At 44.8% G+C, this 27,256-nt stretch overlaps 21 non-coding genes across 21 annotated transcripts; all 21 read right to left on the reverse strand.

Moving 5' to 3' along the window:
* Window positions 1-929: 929 nt before the first annotated feature.
* Window positions 930-1,120, reverse strand: LOC141232373 (U2 spliceosomal RNA). Its single transcript, XR_012298626.1, has one exon. It is a non-coding gene; the product is annotated as a U2 spliceosomal RNA (small nuclear RNA).
* A 1,115-nt stretch (window positions 1,121-2,235) lies between these two features.
* LOC141231717 (U2 spliceosomal RNA) lies at window positions 2,236-2,426 on the reverse strand. Its single transcript, XR_012298028.1, has one exon. It is a non-coding gene; the product is annotated as a U2 spliceosomal RNA (small nuclear RNA).
* A 1,115-nt stretch (window positions 2,427-3,541) lies between these two features.
* On the reverse strand, window positions 3,542-3,732 carry LOC141232374 (U2 spliceosomal RNA). The gene has a single exon (XR_012298627.1). It is a non-coding gene; the product is annotated as a U2 spliceosomal RNA (small nuclear RNA).
* A 1,115-nt stretch (window positions 3,733-4,847) lies between these two features.
* LOC141231708 (U2 spliceosomal RNA) lies at window positions 4,848-5,038 on the reverse strand. Its single transcript, XR_012298019.1, has one exon. It is a non-coding gene; the product is annotated as a U2 spliceosomal RNA (small nuclear RNA).
* A 1,115-nt stretch (window positions 5,039-6,153) lies between these two features.
* LOC141232375 (U2 spliceosomal RNA) lies at window positions 6,154-6,344 on the reverse strand. The gene has a single exon (XR_012298628.1). It is a non-coding gene; the product is annotated as a U2 spliceosomal RNA (small nuclear RNA).
* Window positions 6,345-7,459: 1,115 nt separating this feature from the next.
* On the reverse strand, window positions 7,460-7,650 carry LOC141231560 (U2 spliceosomal RNA). The gene has a single exon (XR_012297874.1). It is a non-coding gene; the product is annotated as a U2 spliceosomal RNA (small nuclear RNA).
* A 1,115-nt stretch (window positions 7,651-8,765) lies between these two features.
* On the reverse strand, window positions 8,766-8,956 carry LOC141231561 (U2 spliceosomal RNA). Its single transcript, XR_012297875.1, has one exon. It is a non-coding gene; the product is annotated as a U2 spliceosomal RNA (small nuclear RNA).
* A 1,115-nt stretch (window positions 8,957-10,071) lies between these two features.
* LOC141231735 (U2 spliceosomal RNA) lies at window positions 10,072-10,262 on the reverse strand. The gene has a single exon (XR_012298046.1). It is a non-coding gene; the product is annotated as a U2 spliceosomal RNA (small nuclear RNA).
* Window positions 10,263-11,377: 1,115 nt separating this feature from the next.
* On the reverse strand, window positions 11,378-11,568 carry LOC141231734 (U2 spliceosomal RNA). Its single transcript, XR_012298045.1, has one exon. It is a non-coding gene; the product is annotated as a U2 spliceosomal RNA (small nuclear RNA).
* Window positions 11,569-12,683: 1,115 nt separating this feature from the next.
* LOC141231562 (U2 spliceosomal RNA) lies at window positions 12,684-12,874 on the reverse strand. Its single transcript, XR_012297876.1, has one exon. It is a non-coding gene; the product is annotated as a U2 spliceosomal RNA (small nuclear RNA).
* A 1,115-nt stretch (window positions 12,875-13,989) lies between these two features.
* Window positions 13,990-14,180, reverse strand: LOC141231563 (U2 spliceosomal RNA). Its single transcript, XR_012297877.1, has one exon. It is a non-coding gene; the product is annotated as a U2 spliceosomal RNA (small nuclear RNA).
* A 1,115-nt stretch (window positions 14,181-15,295) lies between these two features.
* Window positions 15,296-15,486, reverse strand: LOC141231564 (U2 spliceosomal RNA). The gene has a single exon (XR_012297878.1). It is a non-coding gene; the product is annotated as a U2 spliceosomal RNA (small nuclear RNA).
* A 1,115-nt stretch (window positions 15,487-16,601) lies between these two features.
* LOC141231566 (U2 spliceosomal RNA) lies at window positions 16,602-16,792 on the reverse strand. Its single transcript, XR_012297880.1, has one exon. It is a non-coding gene; the product is annotated as a U2 spliceosomal RNA (small nuclear RNA).
* A 1,115-nt stretch (window positions 16,793-17,907) lies between these two features.
* LOC141231567 (U2 spliceosomal RNA) lies at window positions 17,908-18,098 on the reverse strand. The gene has a single exon (XR_012297881.1). It is a non-coding gene; the product is annotated as a U2 spliceosomal RNA (small nuclear RNA).
* Window positions 18,099-19,213: 1,115 nt separating this feature from the next.
* Window positions 19,214-19,404, reverse strand: LOC141231569 (U2 spliceosomal RNA). The gene has a single exon (XR_012297882.1). It is a non-coding gene; the product is annotated as a U2 spliceosomal RNA (small nuclear RNA).
* A 1,115-nt stretch (window positions 19,405-20,519) lies between these two features.
* On the reverse strand, window positions 20,520-20,710 carry LOC141231570 (U2 spliceosomal RNA). The gene has a single exon (XR_012297883.1). It is a non-coding gene; the product is annotated as a U2 spliceosomal RNA (small nuclear RNA).
* Window positions 20,711-21,825: 1,115 nt separating this feature from the next.
* Window positions 21,826-22,016, reverse strand: LOC141231571 (U2 spliceosomal RNA). The gene has a single exon (XR_012297884.1). It is a non-coding gene; the product is annotated as a U2 spliceosomal RNA (small nuclear RNA).
* A 1,115-nt stretch (window positions 22,017-23,131) lies between these two features.
* Window positions 23,132-23,322, reverse strand: LOC141231572 (U2 spliceosomal RNA). Its single transcript, XR_012297885.1, has one exon. It is a non-coding gene; the product is annotated as a U2 spliceosomal RNA (small nuclear RNA).
* A 1,115-nt stretch (window positions 23,323-24,437) lies between these two features.
* Window positions 24,438-24,628, reverse strand: LOC141231573 (U2 spliceosomal RNA). The gene has a single exon (XR_012297886.1). It is a non-coding gene; the product is annotated as a U2 spliceosomal RNA (small nuclear RNA).
* A 1,115-nt stretch (window positions 24,629-25,743) lies between these two features.
* LOC141231574 (U2 spliceosomal RNA) lies at window positions 25,744-25,934 on the reverse strand. Its single transcript, XR_012297888.1, has one exon. It is a non-coding gene; the product is annotated as a U2 spliceosomal RNA (small nuclear RNA).
* Window positions 25,935-27,043: 1,109 nt separating this feature from the next.
* LOC141231575 (U2 spliceosomal RNA) lies at window positions 27,044-27,234 on the reverse strand. Its single transcript, XR_012297889.1, has one exon. It is a non-coding gene; the product is annotated as a U2 spliceosomal RNA (small nuclear RNA).
* Window positions 27,235-27,256: the final 22 nt, after the last annotated feature.

A 27,256-nucleotide genomic window follows, 5' to 3' on the forward strand; every position in this document is an offset into this window, starting at 1 on the left:
AACACAGCACCTTCACCCCCTGCTGTTCCCACCCGCCTCAACACCGTTGGAAGGGAGGAGAACCAATTAAGGCGGGGGGTGGGGTGGAACGAGCAGCTGTCTACCCTTAGCAGGAGGGCTCCTGATTACATACCTCTCCTGCTGCTGCTGCTGCTGGCTGTCCAGCAGCAGACTGAAGGTGGCTGCTGCTGTGCACAGGTATATAAAGGCTCAGAGCCTATTATGACACGCGCAGCCAGCGTTCCATTGCCACATTCCATCTACTGCAGGCAGGATACCTGGCTGGCTGAATGTCGCTGAGAAGCTCACAGAGACCGCCATAAGCAACAGTTTAACAGAATGCCACAGACTAATCAACCAAACTTTTTGGGTTGGGTTCTCTTTTATAGTCTGCAGGCATTAAATGAAAGAAGTCAGTGTTCCAGCAGAAGGAGACAACGTTTCAGAAAAGGCATTGTAGCAAACCAAAAAAGAAATTTTAAGCGCAGCAGAGTAACCAGCGCACATACCTGTTAGCTCAGGTGAGTTTAAAAGGCTGCTGTTGATAACAAGGGCATTTGCTAAATAGATGGTGTGTGTGCAACAATATACTGAAAGGTCAATTATATTGTGCAGCTTATCTCACCACCTGTAGTTATTTAGGTGAAAGCTCCAAAATGCTTGCCTAATATGTCTGTTTATCCAAAAGGAAGTAAAAAGGGAGAGCTAGAAAGATAGCATTGCATCACATTACATGGCAATGCAATGCACAGTTGCTGATGTTGAACCAAAATGAGCTTGTAATCTGGCTTCTGCAACTTTGAACATGAAAAATCCAATGAGGAGAAGAAAAGCAAAGCCAAAGAGTCCATCCCAAAATCCGACAAACAAGCAAAATGAACAAAAAACATTGAATTCAATTCTTTCTGATTTTAGAAACTGCATTAAAGAAGGGGTGCACCGGTCCTGGAGATACTGCAATACCAGGTCAATGCGTGGAGTGGACAGAGCAAGCTCTTTTTCCATCTCCCTGTTCTAAAAATCCATTTAATATATGGTCCCCAGATAGGGGACGTATCAGATATTAAACTGATAAGAACAGATACTACACTTGATCTTAGCCAAAAGGCCGAGAAGCGATAACCAGAATTGGTTTCAAACTACGGAGCCACCCAAGGATCCTGAAAAGTCCATTTGTGGAGATGAGCTCCTGGACTCCCGTTAAGAAGACATGTTGTCAACCTCTAGATCCCTTACATGCCTGCACTTTTCGGCTTGCTGCTGCTGCAATCCACGCGTTTTAGATCTGCATAACTCCACCTCTTTAAACACAGCACCTTCACCCCCTGCTGTTCCCACCCGCCTCAACACCGTTGGAAGGGAGGAGAACCAATTAAGGCGGGGGGTGGGGTGGAACGAGCAGCTGTCTACCCTTAGCAGGAGGGCTCCTGATTACATACCTCTCCTGCTGCTGCTGCTGCTGGCTGTCCAGCAACAGACTGAAGGTGGCTGCTGCTGTGCACATATATATAAAGGCTCAGAGCCTATTATGACACGCGCAGCCAGCGTTCCATTGCCACATTCCATCTACTGCAGGCAGGATACCTGGCTGGCTGAATGTCGCTGAGAAGCTCACAGAGACCGCCATAAGCAACAGTTTAACAGAATGCCACAGACTAATCAACCAAACTTTTTGGGTTGGGTTCTCTTTTATAGTCTGCAGGCATTAAATGAAAGAAGTCAGTGTTCCAGCAGAAGGAGACAACGTTTCAGAAAAGGCATTGTAGCAAACCAAAAAAGAAATTTTAAGCGCAGCAGAGTAACCAGCGCACATACCTGTTAGCTCAGGTGAGTTTAAAAGGCTGCTGTTGATAACAAGGGCATTTGCTAAATAGATGGTGTGTGTGCAACAATATACTGAAAGGTCAATTATATTGTGCAGCTTATCTCACCACCTGTAGTTATTTAGGTGAAAGCTCCAAAATGCTTGCCTAATATGTCTGTTTATCCAAAAGGAAGTAAAAAGGGAGAGCTAGAAAGATAGCATTGCATCACATTACATGGCAATGCAATGCACAGTTGCTGAAGTTGAACCAAAATGAGCTTGTAATCTGGCTTCTGCAACTTTGAACATGAAAAATCCAATGAGGAGAAGAAAAGCAAAGCCAAAGAGTCCATCCCAAAATCCGACAAACAAGCAAAATGAACAAAAAACATTGAATTCAATTCTTTCTGATTTTAGAAACTGCATTAAAGAAGGGGTGCACCGGTCCTGGAGACACTGCAATACCAGGTCAATGCGTGGAGTGGACAGAGCAAGCTCTTTTTCCATCTCCCTGTTCTAAAAATCGATTTAATATATGGTCCCCAGATAGGGGACGTATCAGATATTAAACTGATAAGAACAGATACTACACTTGATCTTAGCCAAAAGGCCGAGAAGCGATAACCAGAATTGGTTTCAAACTACGGAGCCACCCAAGGATCCTGAAAAGTCCATTTGTGGAGATGAGCTCCTGGACTCCCGTTAAGAAGACATGTTGTCAACCTCTAGATCCCTTACATGCCTGCACTTTTCGGCTTGCTGCTGCTGCAATCCACGCGTTTTAGATCTGCATAACTCCACCTCTTTAAACACAGCACCTTCACCCCTTGCTGTTCCCACCCGCCTCAACACCGTTGGAAGGGAGGAGAACCAATTAAGGCGCGGGGTGGGGTGGAACGAGCAGCTGTCTACCCTTAGCAGGAGGGCTCCTGATTACATACCTCTCCTGCTGCTGCTGCTGCTGGCTGTCCAGCAGCAGACTGAAGGTGGCTGCTGCTGTGCACAGGTATATAAAGGCTCAGAGCCTATTATGACACGCGCAGCCAGCGTTCCATTGCCACATTCCATCTACTGCAGGCAGGATACCTGGCTGGCTGAATGTCGCTGAGAAGCTCACAGAGACCGCCATAAGCAACAGTTTAACAGAATGCCACAGACTAATCAACCAAACTTTTTGGGTTGGGTTCTCTTTTATAGTCTGCAGGCATTAAATGAAAGAAGTCAGTGTTCCAGCAGAAGGAGACAACGTTTCAGAAAAGGCATTGTAGCAAACCAAAAAAGAAATTTTAAGCGCAGCAGAGTAACCAGCGCACATACCTGTTAGCTCAGGTGAGTTTAAAAGGCTGCTGTTGATAACAAGGGCATTTGCTAAATAGATGGTGTGTGTGCAACAATATACTGAAAGGTCAATTATATTGTGCAGCTTATCTCACCACCTGTAGTTATTTAGGTGAAAGCTCCAAAATGCTTGCCTAATATGTCTGTTTATCCAAAAGGAAGTAAAAAGGGAGAGCTAGAAAGATAGCATTGCATCACATTACATGGCAATGCAATGCACAGTTGCTGATGTTGAACCAAAATGAGCTTGTAATCTGGCTTCTGCAACTTTGAACATGAAAAATCCAATGAGGAGAAGAAAAGCAAAGCCAAAGAGTCCATCCCAAAATCCGACAAACAAGCAAAATGAACAAAAAACATTGAATTCAATTCTTTCTGATTTTAGAAACTGCATTAAAGAAGGGGTGCACCGGTCCTGGAGATACTGCAATACCAGGTCAATGCGTGGAGTGGACAGAGCAAGCTCTTTTTCCATCTCCCTGTTCTAAAAATCCATTTAATATATGGTCCCCAGATAGGGGACGTATCAGATATTAAACTGATAAGAACAGATACTACACTTGATCTTAGCCAAAAGGCCGAGAAGCGATAACCAGAATTGGTTTCAAACTACGGAGCCACCCAAGGATCCTGAAAAGTCCATTTGTGGAGATGAGCTCCTGGACTCCCGTTAAGAAGACATGTTGTCAACCTCTAGATCCCTTACATGCCTGCACTTTTCGGCTTGCTGCTGCTGCAATCCACGCGTTTTAGATCTGCATAACTCCACCTCTTTAAACACAGCACCTTCACCCCCTGCTGTTCCCACCCGCCTCAACACCGTTGGAAGGGAGGAGAACCAATTAAGGCGGGGGGTGGGGTGGAACGAGCAGCTGTCTACCCTTAGCAGGAGGGCTCCTGATTACATACCTCTCCTGCTGCTGCTGCTGCTGGCTGTCCAGCAACAGACTGAAGGTGGCTGCTGCTGTGCACATATATATAAAGGCTCAGAGCCTATTATGACACGCGCAGCCAGCGTTCCATTGCCACATTCCATCTACTGCAGGCAGGATACCTGGCTGGCTGAATGTCGCTGAGAAGCTCACAGAGACCGCCATAAGCAACAGTTTAACAGAATGCCACAGACTAATCAACCAAACTTTTTGGGTTGGGTTCTCTTTTATAGTCTGCAGGCATTAAATGAAAGAAGTCAGTGTTCCAGCAGAAGGAGACAACGTTTCAGAAAAGGCATTGTAGCAAACCAAAAAAGAAATTTTAAGCGCAGCAGAGTAACCAGCGCACATACCTGTTAGCTCAGGTGAGTTTAAAAGGCTGCTGTTGATAACAAGGGCATTTGCTAAATAGATGGTGTGTGTGCAACAATATACTGAAAGGTCAATTATATTGTGCAGCTTATCTCACCACCTGTAGTTATTTAGGTGAAAGCTCCAAAATGCTTGCCTAATATGTCTGTTTATCCAAAAGGAAGTAAAAAGGGAGAGCTAGAAAGATAGCATTGCATCACATTACATGGCAATGCAATGCACAGTTGCTGAAGTTGAACCAAAATGAGCTTGTAATCTGGCTTCTGCAACTTTGAACATGAAAAATCCAATGAGGAGAAGAAAAGCAAAGCCAAAGAGTCCATCCCAAAATCCGACAAACAAGCAAAATGAACAAAAAACATTGAATTCAATTCTTTCTGATTTTAGAAACTGCATTAAAGAAGGGGTGCACCGGTCCTGGAGACACTGCAATACCAGGTCAATGCGTGGAGTGGACAGAGCAAGCTCTTTTTCCATCTCCCTGTTCTAAAAATCCATTTAATATATGGTCCCCAGATAGGGGACGTATCAGATATTAAACTGATAAGAACAGATACTACACTTGATCTTAGCCAAAAGGCCGAGAAGCGATAACCAGAATTGGTTTCAAACTACGGAGCCACCCAAGGATCCTGAAAAGTCCATTTGTGGAGATGAGCTCCTGGACTCCCGTTAAGAAGACATGTTGTCAACCTCTAGATCCCTTACATGCCTGCACTTTTCGGCTTGCTGCTGCTGCAATCCACGCGTTTTAGATCTGCATAACTCCACCTCTTTAAACACAGCACCTTCACCCCCTGCTGTTCCCACCCGCCTCAACACCGTTGGAAGGGAGGAGAACCAATTAAGGCGCGGGGTGGGGTGGAACGAGCAGCTGTCTACCCTTAGCAGGAGGGCTCCTGATTACATACCTCTCCTGCTGCTGCTGCTGCTGGCTGTCCAGCAGCAGACTGAAGGTGGCTGCTGCTGTGCACAGGTATATAAAGGCTCAGAGCCTATTATGACACGCGCAGCCAGCGTTCCATTGCCACATTCCATCTACTGCAGGCAGGATACCTGGCTGGCTGAATGTCGCTGAGAAGCTCACAGAGACCGCCATAAGCAACAGTTTAACAGAATGCCACAGACTAATCAACCAAACTTTTTGGGTTGGGTTCTCTTTTATAGTCTGCAGGCATTAAATGAAAGAAGTCAGTGTTCCAGCAGAAGGAGACAACGTTTCAGAAAAGGCATTGTAGCAAACCAAAAAAGAAATTTTAAGCGCAGCAGAGTAATCAGCGCACATACCTGTTAGCTCAGGTGAGTTTAAAAGGCTGCTGTTGATAACAAGGGCATTTGCTAAATAGATGGTGTGTGTGCAACAATATACTGAAAGGTCAATTATATTGTGCAGCTTATCTCACCACCTGTAGTTATTTAGGTGAAAGCTCCAAAATGCTTGCCTAATATGTCTGTTTATCCAAAAGGAAGTAAAAAGGGAGAGCTAGAAAGATAGCATTGCATCACATTACATGGCAATGCAATGCACAGTTGCTGAAGTTGAACCAAAATGAGCTTGTAATCTGGCTTCTGCAACTTTGAACATGAAAAATCCAATGAGGAGAAGAAAAGCAAAGCCAAAGAGTCCATCCCAAAATCCGACAAACAAGCAAAATGAACAAAAAACATTGAATTCAATTCTTTCTGATTTTAGAAACTGCATTAAAGAAGGGGTGCACCGGTCCTGGAGATACTGCAATACCAGGTCAATGCGTGGAGTGGACAGAGCAAGCTCTTTTTCCATCTCCCTGTTCTAAAAATCCATTTAATATATGGTCCCCAGATAGGGGACGTATCAGATATTAAACTGATAAGAACAGATACTACACTTGATCTTAGCCAAAAGGCCGAGAAGCGATAACCAGAATTGGTTTCAAACTACGGAGCCACCCAAGGATCCTGAAAAGTCCATTTGTGGAGATGAGCTCCTGGACTCCCGTTAAGAAGACATGTTGTCAACCTCTAGATCCCTTACATGCCTGCACTTTTCGGCTTGCTGCTGCTGCAATCCACGCGTTTTAGATCTGCATAACTCCACCTCTTTAAACACAGCACCTTCACCCCCTGCTGTTCCCACCCGCCTCAACACCGTTGGAAGGGAGGAGAACCAATTAAGGCGGGGGGTGGGGTGGAACGAGCAGCTGTCTACCCTTAGCAGGAGGGCTCCTGATTACATACCTCTCCTGCTGCTGCTGCTGCTGGCTGTCCAGCAGCAGACTGAAGGTGGCTGCTGCTGTGCACAGGTATATAAAGGCTCAGAGCCTATTATGACACGCGCAGCCAGCGTTCCATTGCCACATTCCATCTACTGCAGGCAGGATACCTGGCTGGCTGAATGTCGCTGAGAAGCTCACAGAGACCGCCATAAGCAACAGTTTAACAGAATGCCACAGACTAATCAACCAAACTTTTTGGGTTGGGTTCTCTTTTATAGTCTGCAGGCATTAAATGAAAGAAGTCAGTGTTCCAGCAGAAGGAGACAACGTTTCAGAAAAGGCATTGTAGCAAACCAAAAAAGAAATTTTAAGCGCAGCAGAGTAATCAGCGCACATACCTGTTAGCTCAGGTGAGTTTAAAAGGCTGCTGTTGATAACAAGGGCATTTGCTAAATAGATGGTGTGTGTGCAACAATATACTGAAAGGTCAATTATATTGTGCAGCTTATCTCACCACCTGTAGTTATTTAGGTGAAAGCTCCAAAATGCTTGCCTAATATGTCTGTTTATCCAAAAGGAAGTAAAAAGGGAGAGCTAGAAAGATAGCATTGCATCACATTACATGGCAATGCAATGCACAGTTGCTGAAGTTGAACCAAAATGAGCTTGTAATCTGGCTTCTGCAACTTTGAACATGAAAAATCCAATGAGGAGAAGAAAAGCAAAGCCAAAGAGTCCATCCCAAAATCCGACAAACAAGCAAAATGAACAAAAAACATTGAATTCAATTCTTTCTGATTTTAGAAACTGCATTAAAGAAGGGGTGCACCGGTCCTGGAGATACTGCAATACCAGGTCAATGCGTGGAGTGGACAGAGCAAGCTCTTTTTCCATCTCCCTGTTCTAAAAATCCATTTAATATATGGTCCCCAGATAGGGGACGTATCAGATATTAAACTGATAAGAACAGATACTACACTTGATCTTAGCCAAAAGGCCGAGAAGCGATAACCAGAATTGGTTTCAAACTACGGAGCCACCCAAGGATCCTGAAAAGTCCATTTGTGGAGATGAGCTCCTGGACTCCCGTTAAGAAGACATGTTGTCAACCTCTAGATCCCTTACATGCCTGCACTTTTCGGCTTGCTGCTGCTGCAATCCACGCGTTTTAGATCTGCATAACTCCACCTCTTTAAACACAGCACCTTCACCCCCTGCTGTTCCCACCCGCCTCAACACCGTTGGAAGGGAGGAGAACCAATTAAGGCGGGGGGTGGGGTGGAACGAGCAGCTGTCTACCCTTAGCAGGAGGGCTCCTGATTACATACCTCTCCTGCTGCTGCTGCTGCTGGCTGTCCAGCAGCAGACTGAAGGTGGCTGCTGCTGTGCACAGGTATATAAAGGCTCAGAGCCTATTATGACACGCGCAGCCAGCGTTCCATTGCCACATTCCATCTACTGCAGGCAGGATACCTGGCTGGCTGAATGTCGCTGAGAAGCTCACAGAGACCGCCATAAGCAACAGTTTAACAGAATGCCACAGACTAATCAACCAAACTTTTTGGGTTGGGTTCTCTTTTATAGTCTGCAGGCATTAAATGAAAGAAGTCAGTGTTCCAGCAGAAGGAGACAACGTTTCAGAAAAGGCATTGTAGCAAACCAAAAAAGAAATTTTAAGCGCAGCAGAGTAACCAGCGCACATACCTGTTAGCTCAGGTGAGTTAAAAAGGCTGCTGTTGATAACAAGGGCATTTGCTAAATAGATGGTGTGTGTGCAACAATATACTGAAAGGTCAATTATATTGTGCAGCTTATCTCACCACCTGTAGTTATTTAGGTGAAAGCTCCAAAATGCTTGCCTAATATGTCTGTTTATCCAAAAGGAAGTAAAAAGGGAGAGCTAGAAAGATAGCATTGCATCACATTACATGGCAATGCAATGCACAGTTGCTGAAGTTGAACCAAAATGAGCTTGTAATCTGGCTTCTGCAACTTTGAACATGAAAAATCCAATGAGGAGAAGAAAAGCAAAGCCAAAGAGTCCATCCCAAAATCCGACAAACAAGCAAAATGAACAAAAAACATTGAATTCAATTCTTTCTGATTTTAGAAACTGCATTAAAGAAGGGGTGCACCGGTCCTGGAGATACTGCAATACCAGGTCAATGCGTGGAGTGGACAGAGCAAGCTCTTTTTCCATCTCCCTGTTCTAAAAATCCATTTAATATATGGTCCCCAGATAGGGGACGTATCAGATATTAAACTGATAAGAACAGATACTACACTTGATCTTAGCCAAAAGGCCGAGAAGCGATAACCAGAATTGGTTTCAAACTACGGAGCCACCCAAGGATCCTGAAAAGTCCATTTGTGGAGATGAGCTCCTGGACTCCCGTTAAGAAGACATGTTGTCAACCTCTAGATCCCTTACATGCCTGCACTTTTCGGCTTGCTGCTGCTGAAATCCACGCGTTTTAGATCTGCATAACTCCACCTCTTTAAACACAGCACCTTCACCCCCTGCTGTTCCCACCCGCCTCAACACCGTTGGAAGGGAGGAGAACCAATTAAGGCGGGGGGTGGGGTGGAACGAGCAGCTGTCTACCCTTAGCAGGAGGGCTCCTGATTACATACCTCTCCTGCTGCTGCTGCTGCTGGCTGTCCAGCAGCAGACTGAAGGTGGCTGCTGCTGTGCACAGGTATATAAAGGCTCAGAGCCTATTATGACACGCGCAGCCAGCGTTCCATTGCCACATTCCATCTACTGCAGGCAGGATACCTGGCTGGCTGAATGTCGCTGAGAAGCTCACAGAGACCGCCATAAGCAACAGTTTAACAGAATGCCACAGACTAATCAACCAAACTTTTTGGGTTGGGTTCTCTTTTATAGTCTGCAGGCATTAAATGAAAGAAGTCAGTGTTCCAGCAGAAGGAGACAACGTTTCAGAAAAGGCATTGTAGCAAACCAAAAAAGAAATTTTAAGCGCAGCAGAGTAACCAGCGCACATACCTGTTAGCTCAGGTGAGTTTAAAAGGCTGCTGTTGATAACAAGGGCATTTGCTAAATAGATGGTGTGTGTGCAACAATATACTGAAAGGTCAATTATATTGTGCAGCTTATCTCACCACTTGTAGTTATTTAGGTGAAAGCTCCAAAATGCTTGCCTAATATGTCTGTTTATCCAAAAGGAAGTAAAAAGGGAGAGCTAGAAAGATAGCATTGCATCACATTACATGGCAATGCAATGCACAGTTGCTGAAGTTGAACCAAAATGAGCTTGTAATCTGGCTTCTGCAACTTTGAACATGAAAAATCCAATGAGGAGAAGAAAAGCAAAGCCAAAGAGTCCATCCCAAAATACGACAAACAAGCAAAATGAACAAAAAACATTGAATTCAATTCTTTCTGATTTTAGAAACTGCATTAAAGAAGGGGTGCACCGGTCCTGGAGATACTGCAATACCAGGTCAATGCGTGGAGTGGACAGAGCAAGCACTTTTTCCATCTCCCTGTTCTAAAAATCCATTTAATATATGGTCCCCAGATAGGGGACGTATCAGATATTAAACTGATAAGAACAGATACTACACTTGATCTTAGCCAAAAGGCCGAGAAGCGATAACCAGAATTGGTTTCAAACTACGGAGCCACCCAAGGATCCTGAAAAGTCCATTTGTGGAGATGAGCTCCTGGACTCCCGTTAAGAAGACATGTTGTCAACCTCTAGATCCCTTACATGCCTGCACTTTTCGGCTTGCTGCTGCTGCAATCCACGCGTTTTAGATCTGCATAACTCCACCTCTTTAAACACAGCACCTTCACCCCCTGCTGTTCCCACCCGCCTCAACACCGTTGGAAGGGAGGAGAACCAATTAAGGCGGGGGGTGGGGTGGAACGAGCAGCTGTCTACCCTTAGCAGGAGGGCTCCTGATTACATACCTCTCCTGCTGCTGCTGCTGCTGGCTGTCCAGCAGCAGACTGAAGGTGGCTGCTGCTGTGCACAGGTATATAAAGGCTCAGAGCCTATTATGACACGCGCAGCCAGCGTTCCATTGCCACATTCCATCTACTGCAGGCAGGATACCTGGCTGGCTGAATGTCGCTGAGAAGCTCACAGAGACCGCCATAAGCAACAGTTTAACAGAATGCCACAGACTAATCAACCAAACTTTTTGGGTTGGGTTCTCTTTTATAGTCTGCAGGCATTAAATGAAAGAAGTCAGTGTTCCAGCAGAAGGAGACAACGTTTCAGAAAAGGCATTGTAGCAAACCAAAAAAGAAATTTTAAGCGCAGCAGAGTAACCAGCGCACATACCTGTTAGCTCAGGTGAGTTTAAAAGGCTGCTGTTGATAACAAGGGCATTTGCTAAATAGATGGTGTGTGTGCAACAATATACTGAAAGGTCAATTATATTGTGCAGCTTATCTCACCACCTGTAGTTATTTAGGTGAAAGCTCCAAAATGCTTGCCTAATATGTCTGTTTATCCAAAAGGAAGTAAAAAGGGAGAGCTAGAAAGATAGCATTGCATCACATTACATGGCAATGCAATGCACAGTTGCTGAAGTTGAACCAAAATGAGCTTGTAATCTGGCTTCTGCAACTTTGAACATGAAAAATCCAATGAGGAGAAGAAAAGCAAAGCCAAAGAGTCCATCCCAAAATCCGACAAACAAGCAAAATGAACAAAAAACATTGAATTCAATTCTTTCTGATTTTAGAAACTGCATTAAAGAAGGGGTGCACCGGTCCTGGAGATACTGCAATACCAGGTCAATGTGTGGAGTGGACAGAGCAAGCTCTTTTTCCATCTCCCTGTTCTAAAAATCCATTTAATATATGGTCCCCAGATAGGGGACGTATCAGATATTAAACTGATAAGAACAGATACTACACTTGATCTTAGCCAAAAGGCCGAGAAGCGATAACCAGAATTGGTTTCAAACTACGGAGCCACCCAAGGATCCTGAAAAGTCCATTTGTGGAGATGAGCTCCTGGACTCCCGTTAAGAAGACATGTTGTCAACCTCTAGATCCCTTACATGCCTGCACTTTTCGGCTTGCTGCTGCTGCAATCCACGCGTTTTAGATCTGCATAACTCCACCTCTTTAAACACAGCACCTTCACCCCCTGCTGTTCCCACCCGCCTCAACACCGTTGGAAGGGAGGAGAACCAATTAAGGCGGGGGGTGGGGTGGAACGAGCAGCTGTCTACCCTTAGCAGGAGGGCTCCTGATTACATACCTCTCCTGCTGCTGCTGCTGCTGGCTGTCCAGCAGCAGACTGAAGGTGGCTGCTGCTGTGCACAGGTATATAAAGGCTCAGAGCCTATTATGACACGCGCAGCCAGCGTTCCATTGCCACATTCCATCTACTGCAGGCAGGATACCTGGCTGGCTGAATGTCGCTGAGAAGCTCACAGAGACCGCCATAAGCAACAGTTTAACAGAATGCCACAGACTAATCAACCAAACTTTTTGGGTTGGGTTCTCTTTTATAGTCTGCAGGCATTAAATGAAAGAAGTCAGTGTTCCAGCAGAAGGAGACAACGTTTCAGAAAAGGCATTGTAGCAAACCAAAAAAGAAATTTTAAGCGCAGCAGAGTAACCAGCGCACATACCTGTTAGCTCAGGTGAGTTTAAAAGGCTGCTGTTGATAACAAGGGCATTTGCTAAATAGATGGTGTGTGTGCAACAATATACTGAAAGGTCAATTATATTGTGCAGCTTATCTCACCACCTGTAGTTATTTAGGTGAAAGCTCCAAAATGCTTGCCTAATATGTCTGTTTATCCAAAAGGAAGTAAAAAGGGAGAGCTAGAAAGATAGCATTGCATCACATTACATGGCAATGCAATGCACAGTTGCTGAAGTTGAACCAAAATGAGCTTGTAATCTGGCTTCTGCAACTTTGAACATGAAAAATCCAATGAGGAGAAGAAAAGCAAAGCCAAAGAGTCCATCCCAAAATCCGACAAACAAGCAAAATGAACAAAAAACATTGAATTCAATTCTTTCTGATTTTAGAAACTGCATTAAAGAAGGGGTGCACCGGTCCTGGAGATACTGCAATACCAGGTCAATGCGTGGAGTGGACAGAGCAAGCTCTTTTTCCATCTCCCTGTTCTAAAAATCCATTTAATATATGGTCCCCAGATAGGGGACGTATCAGATATTAAACTGATAAGAACAGATACTACACTTGATCTTAGCCAAAAGGCCGAGAAGCGATAACCAGAATTGGTTTCAAAATACGGAGCCACCCAAGGATCCTGAAAAGTCCATTTGTGGAGATGAGCTCCTGGACTCCCGTTAAGAAGACATGTTGTCAACCTCTAGATCCCTTACATGCCTGCACTTTTCGGCTTGCTGCTGCTGCAATCCACGCGTTTTAGATCTGCATAACTCCACCTCTTTAAACACAGCACCTTCACCCCCTGCTGTTCCCACCCGCTTCAACACCGTTGGAAGGGAGGAGAACCAATTAAGGCGGGGGGTGGGGTGGAACGAGCAGCTGTCTACCCTTAGCAGGAGGGCTCCTGATTACATACCTCTCCTGCTGCTGCTGCTGCTGGCTGTCCAGCAGCAGACTGAAGGTGGCTGCTGTTGTGCACAGGTATATAAAGGCTCAGAGCCTATTATGACACGCGCAGCCAGCGTTCCATTGCCACATTCCATCTACTGCAGGCAGGATACCTGGCTGGCTGAATGTCGCTGAGAAGCTCACAGAGACCGCCATAAGCAACAGTTTAACAGAATGCCACAGACTAATCAACCAAACTTTTTGGGTTGGGTTCTCTTTTATAGTCTGCAGGCATTAAATGAAAGAAGTCAGTGTTCCAGCAGAAGGAGACAACGTTTCAGAAAAGGCATTGTAGCAAACCAAAAAAGAAATTTTAAGCGCAGCAGAGTAACCAGCGCACATACCTGTTAGCTCAGGTGAGTTTAAAAGGCTGCTGTTGATAACAAGGGCATTTGCTAAATAGATGGTGTGTGTGCAACAATATACTGAAAGGTCAATTATATTGTGCAGCTTATCTCACCACCTGTAGTTATTTAGGTGAAAGCTCCAAAATGCTTGCCTAATATGTCTGTTTATCCAAAAGGAAGTAAAAAGGGAGAGCTAGAAAGATAGCATTGCATCACATTACATGGCAATGCAATGCACAGTTGCTGAAGTTGAACCAAAATGAGCTTGTAATCTGGCTTCTGCAACTTTGAACATGAAAAATCCAATGAGGAGAAGAAAAGCAAAGCCAAAGAGTCCATCCCAAAATCCGACAAACAAGCAAAATGAACAAAAAACATTGAATTCAATTCTTTCTGATTTTAGAAACTGCATTAAAGAAGGGGTGCACCGGTCCTGGAGATACTGCAATACCAGGTCAATGCGTGGAGTGGACAGAGCAAGCTCTTTTTCCATCTCCCTGTTCTAAAAATCCATTTAATATATGGTCCCCAGATAGGGGACGTATCAGATATTAAACTGATAAGAACAGATACTACACTTGATCTTAGCCAAAAGGCCGAGAAGCGATAACCAGAATTGGTTTCAAACTACGGAGCCACCCAAGGATCCTGAAAAGTCCATTTGTGGAGATGAGCTCCTGGACTCCCGTTAAGAAGACATGTTGTCAACCTCTAGATCCCTTACATGCCTGCACTTTTCGGCTTGCTGCTGCTGCAATCCACGCGTTTTAGATCTGCATAACTCCACCTCTTTAAACACAGCACCTTCACCCCCTGCTGTTCCCACCCGCCTCAACACCGTTGGAAGGGAGGAGAACCAATTAAGGCGGGGGGTGGGGTGGAACGAGCAGCTGTCTACCCTTAGCAGGAGGGCTCCTGATTACATACCTCTCCTGCTGCTGCTGCTGCTGGCTGTCCAGCAGCAGACTGAAGGTGGCTGCTGCTGTGCACAGGTATATAAAGGCTCAGAGCCTATTATGACACGCGCAGCCAGCGTTCCATTGCCACATTCCATCTACTGCAGGCAGGATACCTGGCTGGCTGAATGTCGCTGAGAAGCTCACAGAGACCGCCATAAGCAACAGTTTAACAGAATGCCACAGACTAATCAACCAAACTTTTTGGGTTGGGTTCTCTTTTATAGTCTGCAGGCATTAAATGAAAGAAGTCAGTGTTCCAGCAGAAGGAGACAACGTTTCAGAAAAGGCATTGTAGCAAACCAAAAAAGAAATTTTAAGCGCAGCAGAGTAACCAGCGCACATACCTGTTAGCTCAGGTGAGTTTAAAAGGCTGCTGTTGATAACAAGGGCATTTGCTAAATAGATGGTGTGTGTGCAACAATATACTGAAAGGTCAATTATATTGTGCAGCTTATCTCACCACCTGTAGTTATTTAGGTGAAAGCTCCAAAATGCTTGCCTAATATGTCTGTTTATCCAAAAGGAAGTAAAAAGGGAGAGCTAGAAAGATAGCATTGCATCACATTACATGGCAATGCAATGCACAGTTGCTGAAGTTGAACCAAAATGAGCTTGTAATCTGGCTTCTGCAACTTTGAACATGAAAAATCCAATGAGGAGAAGAAAAGCAAAGCCAAAGAGTCCATCCCAAAATCCGACAAACAAGCAAAATGAACAAAAAACATTGAATTCAATTCTTTCTGATTTTAGAAACTGCATTAAAGAAGGGGTGCACCGGTCCTGGAGATACTGCAATACCAGGTCAATGCGTGGAGTGGACAGAGCAAGCTCTTTTTCCATCTCCCTGTTCTAAAAATCCATTTAATATATGGTCCCCAGATAGGGGACGTATCAGATATTAAACTGATAAGAACAGATACTACACTTGATCTTAGCCAAAAGGCCGAGAAGCGATAACCAGAATTGGTTTCAAACTACGGAGCCACCCAAGGATCCTGAAAAGTCCATTTGTGGAGATGAGCTCCTGGACTCCCGTTAAGAAGACATGTTGTCAACCTCTAGATCCCTTACATGCCTGCACTTTTCGGCTTGCTGCTGCTGCAATCCACGCGTTTTAGATCTGCATAACTCCACCTCTTTAAACACAGCACCTTCACCCCCTGCTGTTCCCACCCGCCTCAACACCGTTGGAAGGGAGGAGAACCAATTAAGGCGGGGGGTGGGGTGGAACGAGCAGCTGTCTACCCTTAGCAGGAGGGCTCCTGATTACATACCTCTCCTGCTGCTGCTGCTGCTGGCTGTCCAGCAGCAGACTGAAGGTGGCTGCTGCTGTGCACAGGTATATAAAGGCTCAGAGCCTATTATGACACGCGCAGCCAGCGTTCCATTGCCACATTCCATCTACTGCAGGCAGGATACCTGGCTGGCTGAATGTCGCTGAGAAGCTCACAGAGACCGCCATAAGCAACAGTTTAACAGAATGCCACAGACTAATCAACCAAACTTTTTGGGTTGGGTTCTCTTTTATAGTCTGCAGGCATTAAATGAAAGAAGTCAGTGTTCCAGCAGAAGGAGACAACGTTTCAGAAAAGGCATTGTAGCAAACCAAAAAAGAAATTTTAAGCGCAGCAGAGTAACCAGCGCACATACCTGTTAGCTCAGGTGAGTTTAAAAGGCTGCTGTTGATAACAAGGGCATTTGCTAAATAGATGGTGTGTGTGCAACAATATACTGAAAGGTCAATTATATTGTGCAGCTTATCTCACCACCTGTAGTTATTTAGGTGAAAGCTCCAAAATGCTTGCCTAATATGTCTGTTTATCCAAAAGGAAGTAAAAAGGGAGAGCTAGAAAGATAGCATTGCATCACATTACATGGCAATGCAATGCACAGTTGCTGAAGTTGAACCAAAATGAGCTTGTAATCTGGCTTCTGCAACTTTGAACACGAAAAATCCAATGAGGAGAAGAAAAGCAAAGCCAAAGAGTCCATCCCAAAATCCGACAAACAAGCAAAATGAACAAAAAACATTGAATTCAATTCTTTCTGATTTTAGAAACTGCATTAAAGAAGGGGTGCACCGGTCCTGGAGATACTGCAATACCAGGTCAATGCGTGGAGTGGACAGAGCAAGCTCTTTTTCCATCTCCCTGTTCTAAAAATCCATTTAATATATGGTCCCCAGATAGGGGACGTATCAGATATTAAACTGATAAGAACAGATACTACACTTGATCTTAGCCAAAAGGCCGAGAAGCGATAACCAGAATTGGTTTCAAACTACGGAGCCACCCAAGGATCCTGAAAAGTCCATTTGTGGAGATGAGCTCCTGGACTCCCGTTAAGAAGACATGTTGTCAACCTCTAGATCCCTTACATGCCTGCACTTTTCGGCTTGCTGCTGCTGCAATCCACGCGTTTTAGATCTGCATAACTCCACCTCTTTAAACACAGCACCTTCACCCCCTGCTGTTCCCACCCGCCTCAACACCGTTGGAAGGGAGGAGAACCAATTAAGGCGGGGGGTGGGGTGGAACGAGCAGCTGTCTACCCTTAGCAGGAGGGCTCCTGATTACATACCTCTCCTGCTGCTGCTGCTGCTGGCTGTCCAGCAGCAGACTGAAGGTGGCTGCTGCTGTGCACAGGTATATAAAGGCTCAGAGCCTATTATGACACGCGCAGCCAGCGTTCCATTGCCACATTCCATCTACTGCAGGCAGGATACCTGGCTGGCTGAATGTCGCTGAGAAGCTCACAGAGACCGCCATAAGCAACAGTTTAACAGAATGCCACAGACTAATCAACCAAACTTTTTGGGTTGGGTTCTCTTTTATAGTCTGCAGGCATTAAATGAAAGAAGTCAGTGTTCCAGCAGAAGGAGACAACGTTTCAGAAAAGGCATTGTAGCAAACCAAAAAAGAAATTTTAAGCGCAGCAGAGTAACCAGCGCACATACCTGTTAGCTCAGGTGAGTTTAAAAGGCTGCTGTTGATAACAAGGGCATTTGCTAAATAGATGGTGTGTGTGCAACAATATACTGAAAGGTCAATTATATTGTGCAGCTTATCTCACCACCTGTAGTTATTTAGGTGAAAGCTCCAAAATGCTTGCCTAATATGTCTGTTTATCCAAAAGGAAGTAAAAAGGGAGAGCTAGAAAGATAGCATTGCATCACATTACATGGCAATGCAATGCACAGTTGCTGAAGTTGAACCAAAATGAGCTTGTAATCTGGCTTCTGCAACTTTGAACATGAAAAATCCAATGAGGAGAAGAAAAGCAAAGCCAAAGAGTCCATCCCAAAATCCGACAAACAAGCAAAATGAACAAAAAACATTGAATTCAATTCTTTCTGATTTTAGAAACTGCATTAAAGAAGGGGTGCACCGGTCCTGGAGATACTGCAATACCAGGTCAATGCGTGGAGTGGACAGAGCAAGCTCTTTTTCCATCTCCCTGTTCTAAAAATCCATTTAATATATGGTCCCCAGATAGGGGACGTATCAGATATTAAACTGATAAGAACAGATACTACACTTGATCTTAGCCAAAAGGCCGAGAAGCGATAACCAGAATTGGTTTCAAACTACGGAGCCACCCAAGGATCCTGAAAAGTCCATTTGTGGAGATGAGCTCCTGGACTCCCGTTAAGAAGACATGTTGTCAACCTCTAGATCCCTTACATGCCTGCACTTTTCGGCTTGCTGCTGCTGCAATCCACGCGTTTTAGATCTGCATAACTCCACCTCTTTAAACACAGCACCTTCACCCCCTGCTGTTCCCACCCGCCTCAACACCGTTGGAAGGGAGGAGAACCAATTAAGGCGGGGGGTGGGGTGGAACGAGCAGCTGTCTACCCTTAGCAGGAGGGCTCCTGATTACATACCTCTCCTGCTGCTGCTGCTGCTGGCTGTCCAGCAGCAGACTGAAGGTGGCTGCTGCTGTGCACAGGTATATAAAGGCTCAGAGCCTATAATGACACGCGCAGCCAGCGTTCCATTGCCACATTCCATCTACTGCAGGCAGGATACCTGGCTGGCTGAATGTCGCTGAGAAGCTCACAGAGACCGCCATAAGCAACAGTTTAACAGAATGCCACAGACTAATCAACCAAACTTTTTGGGTTGGGTTCTCTTTTATAGTCTGCAGGCATTAAATGAAAGAAGTCAGTGTTCCAGCAGAAGGAGACAACGTTTCAGAAAAGGCATTGTAGCAAACCAAAAAAGAAATTTTAAGCGCAGCAGAGTAACCAGCGCACATACCTGTTAGCTCAGGTGAGTTTAAAAGGCTGCTGTTGATAACAAGGGCATTTGCTAAATAGATGGTGTGTGTGCAACAATATACTGAAAGGTCAATTATATTGTGCAGCTTATCTCACCACCTGTAGTTATTTAGGTGAAAGCTCCAAAATGCTTGCCTAATATGTCTGTTTATCCAAAAGGAAGTAAAAAGGGAGAGCTAGAAAGATAGCATTGCATCACATTACATGGCAATGCAATGCACAGTTGCTGAAGTTGAACCAAAATGAGCTTGTAATCTGGCTTCTGCAACTTTGAACATGAAAAATCCAATGAGGAGAAGAAAAGCAAAGCCAAAGAGTCCATCCCAAAATCCGACAAACAAGCAAAATGAACAAAAAACATTGAATTCAATTCTTTCTGATTTTAGAAACTGCATTAAAGAAGGGGTGCACCGGTCCTGGAGATACTGCAATACCAGGTCAATGCGTGGAGTGGACAGAGCAAGCTCTTTTTCCATCTCCCTGTTCTAAAAATCCATTTAATATATGGTCCCCAGATAGGGGACGTATCAGATATTAAACTGATAAGAACAGATACTACACTTGATCTTAGCCAAAAGGCCGAGAAGCGATAACCAGAATTCGTTTCAAACTACGGAGCCACCCAAGGATCCTGAAAAGTCCATTTGTGAAGATGAGCTCCTGGACTCCCGTTAAGAAGACATGTTGTCAACCTCTAGATCCCTTACATGCCTGCACTTTTCGGCTTGCTGCTGCTGCAATCCACGCGTTTTAGATCTGCATAACTCCACCTCTTTAAACACAGCACCTTCACCCCCTGCTGTTCCCACCCGCCTCAACACCGTTGGAAGGGAGGAGAACCAATTACGGCGGGGGGGGGGGTGGAACGAGCAGCTGTCTACCCTTAGCAGGAGGGCTCCTGATTACATACCTCTCCTGCTGCTGCTGCTGCTGGCTGTCCAGCAGCAGACTGAAGGTGGCTGCTGCTGTGCACAGGTATATAAAGGCTCAGAGCCTATTATGACACGCGCAGCCAGCGTTCCATTGCCACATTCCATCTACTGCAGGCAGGATACCTGGCTGGCTGAATGTCGCTGAGAAGCTCACAGAGACCGCCATAAGCAACAGTTTAACAGAATGCCACAGACTAATCAACCAAACTTTTTGGGTTGGGTTCTCTTTTATAGTCTGCAGGCATTAAATGAAAGAAGTCAGTGTTCCAGCAGAAGGAGACAACGTTTCAGAAAAGGCATTGTAGCAAACCAAAAAAGAAATTTTAAGCGCAGCAGAGTAACCAGCGCACATACCTGTTAGCTCAGGTGAGTTTAAAAGGCTGCTGTTGATAACAAGGGCATTTGCTAAATAGATGGTGTGTGTGCAACAATATACTGAAAGGTCAATTATATTGTGCAGCTTATCTCACCACCTGTAGTTATTTAGGTGAAAGCTCCAAAATGCTTGCCTAATATGTCTGTTTATCCAAAAGGAAGTAAAAAGGGAGAGCTAGAAAGATAGCATTGCATCACATTACATGGCAATGCAATGCACAGTTGCTGAAGTTGAACCAAAATGAGCTTGTAATTTGGCTTCTGCAACTTTGAACATGAAAAATCCAATGAGGAGAAGAAAAGCAAAGCCAAAGAGTCCATCCCAAAATCCGACAAACAAGCAAAATGAACCAAAAACATTGAATTCAATTCTTTCTGATTTTAGAAACTGCATTAAAGAAGGGGTGCACCGGTCCTGGAGATACTGCAATACCAGGTCAATGCGTGGAGTGGACAGAGCAAGCTCTTTTTCCATCTCCCTGTTCTAAAAATCCATTTAATATATGGTCCCCAGATAGGGGACGTATCAGATATTAAACTGATAAGAACAGATACTACACTTGATCTTAGCCAAAAGGCCGAGAAGCGATAACCAGAATTGGTTTCAAACTACGGAGCCACCCAAGGATCCTGAAAAGTCCATTTGTGGAGATGAGCTCCTGGACTCCCGTTAAGAAGACATGTTGTCAACCTCTAGATCCCTTACATGCCTGCACTTTTCGGCTTGCTGCTGCTGCAATCCACGCGTTTTAGATCTGCATAACTCCACCTCTTTAAACACAGCACCTTCACCCCCTGCTGTTCCCACCCGCCTCAACACCGTTGGAAGGGAGGAGAACCAATTAAGGCGGGGGGTGGGGTGGAACGAGCAGCTGTCTACCCTTAGCAGGAGGGCTCCTGATTACATACCTCTCCTGCTGCTGCTGCTGCTGGCTGTCCAGCAGCAGACTGAAGGTGGCTGCTGCTGTGCACAGGTATATAAAGGCTCAGAGCCTATTATGACACGCGCAGCCAGCGTTCCATTGCCACATTCCATCTACTGCAGGCAGGATACCTGGCTGGCTGAATGTCGCTGAGAAGCTCACAGAGACCGCCATAAGCAACAGTTTAACAGAATGCCACAGACTAATCAACCAAACTTTTTGGGTTGGGTTCTCTTTTATAGTCTGCAGGCATTAAATGAAAGAAATCAGTGTTCCAGCAGAAGGAGACAACGTTTCAGAAAAGGCATTGTAGCAAACCAAAAAAGAAATTTTAAGCGCAGCAGAGTAACCAGCGCACATACCTGTTAGCTCAGGTGAGTTTAAAAGGCTGCTGTTGATAACAAGGGCATTTGCTAAATAGATGGTGTGTGTGCAACAATATACTGAAAGGTCAATTATATTGTGCAGCTTATCTCACCACCTGTAGTTATTTAGGTGAAAGCTCCAAAATGCTTGCCTAATATGTCTGTTTATCCAAAAGGAAGTAAAAAGGGAGAGCTAGAAAGATAGCATTGCATCACATTACATGGCAATGCAATGCACAGTTGCTGAAGTTGAACCAAAATGAGCTTGTAATCTGGCTTCTGCAACTTTGAACATGAAAAATCCAATGAGGAGAAGAAAAGCAAAGCCAAAGAGTCCATCCCAAAATCCGACAAACAAGCAAAATGAACAAAAAACATTGAATTCAATTCTTTCTGATTTTAGAAACTGCATTAAAGAAGGGGTGCACCGGTCCTGGAGATACTGCAATACCAGGTCAATGCGTGGAGTGGACAGAGCAAGCTCTTTTTCCATCTCCCTGTTCTAAAAATCCATTTAATATATGGTCCCCAGATAGGGGACGTATCAGATATTAAACTGATAAGAACAGATACTACACTTGATCTTAGCCAAAAGGCCGAGAAGCGATAACCAGAATTGGTTTCAAACTACGGAGCCACCCAAGGATCCTGAAAAGTCCATTTGTGGAGATGAGCTCCTGGACTCCCGTTAAGAAGACATGTTGTCAACCTCTAGATCCCTTACATGCCTGCACTTTTCGGCTTGCTGCTGCTGCAATCCACGCGTTTTAGATCTGCATAACTCCACCTCTTTAAACACAGCACCTTCACCCCCTGCTGTTCCCACCCGCCTCAACACCGTTGGAAGGGAGGAGAACCAATTAAGGCGGGGGGTGGGGTGGAACGAGCAGCTGTCTACCCTTAGCAGGAGGGCTCCTGATTACATACCTCTCCTGCTGCTGCTGCTGCTGGCTGTCCAGCAGCAGACTGAAGGTGGCTGCTGCTGTGCACAGGTATATAAAGGCTCAGAGCCTATTATGACACGCGCAGCCAGCGTTCCATTGCCACATTCCATCTACTGCAGGCAGGATACCTGGCTGGCTGAATGTCGCTGAGAAGCTCACATAGACCGCCATAAGCAACAGTTTAACAGAATTCCACAGACTAATCAACCAAACTTTTTGGGTTGGGTTCTCTTTTATAGTCTGCAGGCATTAAATGAAAGAAGTCAGTGTTCCAGCAGAAGGAGACAACGTTTCAGAAAAGGCATTGTAGCAAACCAAAAAAGAAATTTTAAGCGCAGCAGAGTAACCAGCGCACATACCTGTTAGCTCAGGTGAGTTTAAAAGGCTGCTGTTGATAACAAGGGCATTTGCTAAATAGATGGTGTGTGTGCAACAATATACTGAAAGGTCAATTATATTGTGCAGCTTATCTCACCACCTGTAGTTATTTAGGTGAAAGCTCCAAAATGCTTGCCTAATATGTCTGTTTATCCAAAAGGAAGTAAAAAGGGAGAGCTAGAAAGATAGCATTGCATCACATTACATGGCAATGCAATGCACAGTTGCTGAAGTTGAACCAAAATGAGCTTGTAATTTGGCTTCTGCAACTTTGAACATGAAAAATCCAATGAGGAGAAGAAAAGCAAAGCCAAAGAGTCCATCCCAAAATCCGACAAACAAGCAAAATGAACAAAAAACATTGAATTCAATTCTTTCTGATTTTAGAAACTGCATTAAAGAAGGGGTGCACCGGTCCTGGAGATACTGCAATACCAGGTCAATGCGTGGAGTGGACAGAGCAAGCTCTTTTTCCATCTCCCTGTTCTAAAAATCCATTTAATATATGGTCCCCAGATAGGGGACGTATCAGATATTAAACTGATAAGAACAGATACTACACTTGATCTTAGCCAAAAGGCCGAGAAGCGATAACCAGAATTGGTTTCAAACTACGGAGCCACCCAAGGATCCTGAAAAGTCCATTTGTGGAGATGAGCTCCTGGACTCCCGTTAAGAAGACATGTTGTCAACCTCTAGATCCCTTACATGCCTGCACTTTTCGGCTTGCTGCTGCTGCAATCCACGCGTTTTAGATCTGCATAACTCCACCTCTTTAAACACAGCACCTTCACCCCCTGCTGTTCCCACCCGCCTCAACACCGTTGGAAGGGAGGAGAACCAATTAAGGCGGGGGGTGGGGTGGAACGAGCAGCTGTCTACCCTTAGCAGGAGGGCTCCTGATTACATACCTCTCCTGCTGCTGCTGCTGCTGGCTGTCCAGCAGCAGACTGAAGGTGGCTGCTGCTGTGCACAGGTATATAAAGGCTCAGAGCCTATTATGACACGCGCAGCCAGCGTTCCATTGCCACATTCCATCTACTGCAGGCAGGATACCTGGCTGGCTGAATGTCGCTGAGAAGCTCACAGAGACCGCCATAAGCAACAGTTTAACAGAATGCCACAGACTAATCAACCAAACTTTTTGGGTTGGGTTCTCTTTTATAGTCTGCAGGCATTAAATGAAAGAAATCAGTGTTCCAGCAGAAGGAGACAACGTTTCAGAAAAGGCATTGTAGCAAACCAAAAAAGAAATTTTAAGCGCAGCAGAGTAACCAGCGCACATACCTGTTAGCTCAGGTGAGTTTAAAAGGCTGCTGTTGATAACAAGGGCATTTGCTAAATAGATGGTGTGTGTGCAACAATATACTGAAAGGTCAATTATATTGTGCAGCTTATCTCACCACCTGTAGTTATTTAGGTGAAAGCTCCAAAATGCTTGCCTAATATGTCTGTTTATCCAAAAGGAAGTAAAAAGGGAGAGCTAGAAAGATAGCATTGCATCACATTACATGGCAATGCAATGCACAGTTGCTGAAGTTGAACCAAAATGAGCTTGTAATCTGGCTTCTGCAACTTTGAACATGAAAAATCCAATGAGGAGAAGAAAAGCAAAGCCAAAGAGTCCATCCCAAAATCCGACAAACAAGCAAAATGAACAAAAAACATTGAATTCAATTCTTTCTGATTTTAGAAACTGCATTAAAGAAGGGGTGCACCGGTCCTGGAGATACTGCAATACCAGGTCAATGCGTGGAGTGGACAGAGCAAGCTCTTTTTCCATCTCCCTGTTCTAAAAATCCATTTAATATATGGTCCCCAGATAGGGGACGTATCAGATATTAAACTGATAAGAACAGATACTACACTTGATCTTAGCCAAAAGGCCGAGAAGCGATAACCAGAATTGGTTTCAAACTACGGAGCCACCCAAGGATCCTGAAAAGTCCATTTGTGGAGATGAGCTCCTGGACTCCCGTTAAGAAGACATGTTGTCAACCTCTAGATCCCTTACATGCCTGCACTTTTCGGCTTGCTGCTGCTGCAATCCACGCGTTTTAGATCTGCATAACTCCACCTCTTTAAACACAGCACCTTCACCCCCTGCTGTTCCCACCCGCCTCAACACCGTTGGAAGGGAGGAGAACCAATTAAGGCGGGGGGTGGGGTGGAACGAGCAGCTGTCTACCCTTAGCAGGAGGGCTCCTGATTACATACCTCTCCTGCTGCTGCTGCTGCTGGCTGTCCAGCAGCAGACTGAAGGTGGCTGCTGCTGTGCACAGGTATATAAAGGCTCAGAGCCTATTATGACACGCGCAGCCAGCGTTCCATTGCCACATTCCATCTACTGCAGGCAGGATACCTGGCTGGCTGAATGTCGCTGAGAAGCTCACAGAGACCGCCATAAGCAACAGTTTAACAGAATTCCACAGACTAATCAACCAAACTTTTTGGGTTGGGTTCTCTTTTATAGTCTGCAGGCATTAAATGAAAGAAGTCAGTGTTCCAGCAGAAGGAGACAACGTTTCAGAAAAGGCATTGTAGCAAACCAAAAAAGAAATTTTAAGCGCAGCAGAGTAACCAGCGCACATACCTGTTAGCTCAGGTGAGTTTAAAAGGCTGCTGTTGATAACAAGGGCATTTGCTAAATAGATGGTGTGTGTGCAACAATATACTGAAAGGTCAATTATATTGTGCAGCTTATCTCACCACCTGTAGTTATTTAGGTGAAAGCTCCAAAATGCTTGCCTAATATGTCTGTTTATCCAAAAGGAAGTAAAAAGGGAGAGCTAGAAAGATAGCATTGCATCACATTACATGGCAATGCAATGCACAGTTGCTCAAGTTGAACCAAAATGAGCTTGTAATCTGGCTTCTGCAACTTTGAACATGAAAAATCCAATGAGGAGAAGAAAAGCAAAGCCAAAGAGTCCATCCCAAAATCTGACAAACAAGCAAAATGAACAAAAAACATTGAATTCAATTCTTTCTGATTTTAGAAACTGCATTAAAGAAGGGGTGCACCGGTCCTGGAGATACTGCAATACCAGGTCAATGCGTGGAGTGGACAGAGCAAGCTCTTTTTCCATCTCCCTGTTCTAAAAATCCATTTAATATATGGTCCCCAGATAGGGGACGTATCAGATATTAAACTGATAAGAACAGATACTACACTTGATCTTAGCCAAAAGGCCGAGAAGCGATAACCAGAATTGGTTTCAAACTACGGAGCCACCCAAGGATCCTGAAAAGTCCATTTGTGGAGATGAGCTCCTGGACTCCCGTTAAGAAGACATGTTGTCAACCTCTAGATCCCTTACATGCCTGCACTTTTCGGCTTGCTGCTGCTGCAATCCACGCGTTTTAGATCTGCATAACTCCACCTCTTTAAACACAGCACCTTCACCCCCTGCTGTTCCCACCCGCCTCAACACCGTTGGAAGGGAGGAGAACCAATTAAGGCGGGGGGTGGGGTGGAACGAGCAGCTGTCTACCCTTAGCAGGAGGGCTCCTGATTACATACCTCTCCTGCTGCTGCTGGCTGTCCAGCAGCAGACTGAAGGTGGCTGCTGCTGTGCACAGGTATATAAAGGCTCAGAGCCTATTATGACACGCGCAGCCAGCGTTCCATTGCCACATTCCATCTACTGCAGGCAGGATACCTGGCTGGCTGAATGTCGCTGAGAAGCTCACAGAGACCGCCATAAGCAACAGTTTAACAGAATGCCACAGACTAATCAACCAAACTTTTTGGGTTGGGTTCTCTTTTATAGTCTGCAGGCATTAAATGAAAGAAGTCAGTGTTCCAGCAGAAGGAGACAACGTTTCAGAAAAGGCATTGTAGCAAACCAAAAAAGAAATTTTAAGCGCAGCAGAGTAACCAGCGCACATACCTGTTAGCTCAGGTGAGTTTAAAAGGCTGCTGTTGATAACAAGGGCATTTGCTAAATAGATGGTGTGTGTGCAACAATATACTGAAAGGTCAATTATATTGTGCAGCTTATCTCACCACCTGTAGTTATTTAGGTGAAAGCTCCAAAATGCTTGCCTAATATGTCTGTTTATCCAAAAGGAAGTAAAAAGGGAGAGCTAGAAAGATAGCATTGCATCACATTACATGGCAATGCAATGCACAGTTGCTGAAGTTGAACCAAAATGAGCTTGTAATCTGGCTTCTGCAACTTTGAACATGAAAAATCCAATGAGGAGAAGAAAAGCAAAGCCAAAGAGTCCATCCCAAAATCCGACAAACAAGCAAAATGAACAAAAAACATTGAATTCAATTCTTTCTGATTTTAGAAACTGCATTAAAGAAGGGGTGCACCGGTCCTGGAGATACTGCAATACCAGGTCAATGCGTGGAGTGGACAGAGCAAGCTCTTTTTCCATCTCCCTGTTCTAAAAATCCATTTAATATATGGTCCCCAGATAGGGGACGTATCAGATATTAAACTGATAAGAACAGATACTACACTTGATCTTAGCCAAAAGGCCGAGAAGCGATAACCAGAATTGGTTTCAAACTA

The sequence above is a fragment of the Phyllobates terribilis genome, unplaced genomic scaffold (genome assembly GCF_046119375.1).
Source record: "Phyllobates terribilis strain yellow unplaced genomic scaffold, ASM4611937v1 Scaffold_538__1_contigs__length_1162401, whole genome shotgun sequence".
Lineage (NCBI taxonomy): Eukaryota > Metazoa > Chordata > Amphibia > Anura > Dendrobatidae > Phyllobates > Phyllobates terribilis.